Genomic DNA, 3,644 nt, shown 5'->3' on the forward strand with positions numbered 1-3,644 from the left:
TTTGAAGAGGAAGACCTTAACCACATATTCTTTTTAATAGATTTATGTTATCCACTGACACTTCGTGATGGAATAGCATTTTTAATATATTATTAGATTAAAACCAATATTTTTAGCTTTTCCACTTTATTTTTATTTGACCAGCGACCGGGTTTCGTCGTTACCGACCAGTCTGATGATGTCGGTAACGACGAAACCCGGTCGCTGGTCAAATAAAAATAAAGTGGAAAAGCTAAAAATATTGGTTTTAATCTAATAACGTATTCTTTGTTTGCCCAATAAATGACGAAATGCAAACATTTTTCTAAACTCTGGCCCCGCTTATTCCCCTCCCTACAGATATCCATCTCATCCTGGCGAGCAGGAACCCAATTATGTACAGACTTTTAGTTGTTATTTTGAAATTAAAGGGAATAAATTTATAGTTTAATAATAAGTCTATCATATTTTATGATTAAGAACAATATTCAATTAACTTGACATTGGAAAATGCAATGTATTTCATGTGCAACGCCATTCTATATTAAAAAAAAAACTATATATACATATATATATGAAGTGTTCTTCTCTAATATTTATTGTTAATTCTTGGGACCAATTTCATCATCAATAATTACCATATCCGTCAAATATCATAAATGCGTACATGAAGGATATTCGTTAATAATACTAATGATAAAAATATTTATTTTAAATCATGCAATTATCGATTTGTTTTCATCATACATTATTTTGGACATTGTAACAATGACAGAGCACTAATATTTTCAATGGATTTTTCATAAATTGTGATAAAATCTATTATAATTGATATCTTATACGAATGCAAGATAAAATGGACGTGTGCTTGGATTATTTATTTACTTGTTGAGAGACACAGCGTTACTAAAACACGATATTTGATTGTTTTTTATTTTAGTTATACTAAGTATAAAATTCTGTTGTGACACATGTTTTGATGGATTCCGCATCATTTTCAAACACAAAATGCGGAATGCATCGAAAAACACAATACAATTTAAGTAAAAGCAGTATTTACCAAGTAAAACTTAAATTTAAAATTAATAGTTATTACCACAAAGTGACTACCAAATCAATCAATGAAAATGTTTTTTTTTAATTTTTCATGTAATGTTAATTAATTTAAGTGTATTAAATTTTGTGACAATATTAAAATAAAAATAAAAATGCAACTTCCATATTCTTCTTCATCTATGTTGAGATGTCAAAAAATAATATGAAATAAACATCTCATGTCATTGTAGTTTTTTCGTTCAAGGAGGGATTATCAATATCCCGCAATTTAATTTTTTTTAAACCCTGGTAACATTTAACATGATTGCATTTTTAGCTGAAAGCACCGTTTTTGTATTAAAAATATAAGTTTTTCTTCGAAATAAATATATTTTTTAGAAAAGTAAGGAGTTAAAAAAATTATTTTGTAAAATATTCGATAAATTCCATTATAAATTCTAAAATAAATACAAAAAATATTCTTGTCCGCCTCCCTAGTGTAATGGTCACCACGCTCAGCTACCGTTCTGGAGGTCCTGGGTTCGATTCCCAGGGTGGGTCAAATAAATAAAAGTGATTTTTTCACTCTAATGTTTATTCAATATTACCCTGGACTGGAACCTGAAGCGGAGGGCTGATCACCTTTCCTTCGTGTGTTAACTATCAAGATAACAATGTGTTATTATTATGAAGTGCCCTATGCACCATTGGGGTGCGGATAAGGGTTTGAATTGAATAATTGGAGATAATCCAGATTAGTGATTTAGTATTTGGACATACTCAAAATGTTGTACTTAAATTGTGTACTGCAATTAAAAAAGTTTTTATTATATTATTATTTGACATCTCATCAAAGATGAAGAAGAACATGAAAGTCTGGGCATTTACGGGGCTGATGACCGTCATAGGCTGGTTTAAGTGATCACTTTACACACGTGTAACATTCACCAATTCTACCCATTATTGACAACCACACTACTCAAATTCTTGGAAGTTCTGTATATATGAACCAATTTAGAAACCTTGTTCTTGAATCACAGAACTTCATTCTCTAGTGTCTCCACCAATAGATGTCTCTACATCTATTGGTGAGATGTAAAGAAGCTTTTTATTAAGCAGAAACTCTTATATTATTTTAATTAAAGTGACATTTAATCATGAAATCAAGTTCAATAAATTGTTCTTCTTTCTAACCTAAATTTTAGATTTTAAGAGGTTTGATTTTTTGGTTTGATTTCTATAGAATATTTGTGTTCAATTGCCAAATACCGAATCAATAAATGACGTATCTGGACGATCTCGCTTTATTTACGTTTTCATTTAAGATAGAGTTACATACAGATTGAGATTGAAGTATTTTAAGTGCGTTCAATATAAATCGTATATTCAGTATTGTTACTGGTTTCTTGTTATTTTGCATCGGTAAGTGCTTTACTAAACATATTTAGTATTTTTCTTACTAATGTACTGGTGTATTCTAAGATGAAATAACAAACAAAGTATATTTAAAAAGGGTGACACAAAATTAATCACCCTATCGGAAAATGTTATAATTTTTGCAAATAGTTTCGTACGTCAAGCATATTTGACATTTCGCTCACTCCTTTCAACAACGTCATTTATCAAAAAACTTGATTTTTCAGGATATCGTTTTTAAAGTTTAAGAATATAATGAAATATAATAAAAATAAATATCCAGCCACTTATTGAACTTTTTACTGTGCAAAGATATTTTTAGGTTAAACCTGAAGGTGTTTTCTCCATTTGAAAAATATTTTTAAAAAAATAATTAAACAATACCTTTTCTTCAAAATGCAAAAACATCACTTTCTGCCCTGTAGCGGGTAAATATTAATTTTAAAATATGCCGCTTTTGCCGGGATATATGTAGTAGGCACATTTTCAGGGCATTCCGAAAACATGCATAGCTGAATATTGTCGATTTTTGATATACGAGTATAGTGTGACGTTGTTGAAAGGAGTGAGCGATTTGTAAACCAGACACCTGTAGTATAGAAATAGATTCAAGGTGTCAAAAACATCCAAGAATTTGAGTAGTGTGGTTGTCAATAATGGGCAGAATTGGTGAATGTTACACGTGTGAAAAGTGATCACTTAAACCAGTCTATGACGGTCGTCAGCCCCCGTAAATGCCCAGACTTCCATATTCTTCTTCATCTTTGATGAGATGTCAAAAGAAAATGAAGTATTAAGAATGTGTGGTTTTTATTAAAGTTTTTTTTTCTTTTTCATTCAACCAGACTGAGCCAGACAGCAACATGTAGCCGAGTACAGATAGTGTATAAGATATCGCTCACTCCTTTCAAGAACGTCATAAATAAAAAATCGACAATTTTTAGTTGTGTATGTTTTCGGAATGCCCAGAAAATGTACTATAACCCAGCAAAAGCGGCATATTTTAAACTTAATATTTACCCGCTACAGAGCAGAAAGTGTTGTTTTTGCATTTTGAAGAAAAGGTATTGTTTAATTATTTTTTAAATATACTATATATTTTTCAAATGGAGAAAAAACCTTCAGGTTTTACCTAAAAAGATCTGTTGCGAGTAAAAAGTTCAATAAATGGCTTGATATTTAGTTTTAATACATTGTGTTATATTTTTAAACTT

Source organism: Brachycentrus maculatus, unplaced genomic scaffold, assembly GCF_059751285.1.
Source record: "Brachycentrus maculatus isolate JH-2025_06_01 unplaced genomic scaffold, ASM5975128v1 h1tg000419l, whole genome shotgun sequence".
Classification (NCBI taxonomy): domain Eukaryota; kingdom Metazoa; phylum Arthropoda; class Insecta; order Trichoptera; family Brachycentridae; genus Brachycentrus; species Brachycentrus maculatus.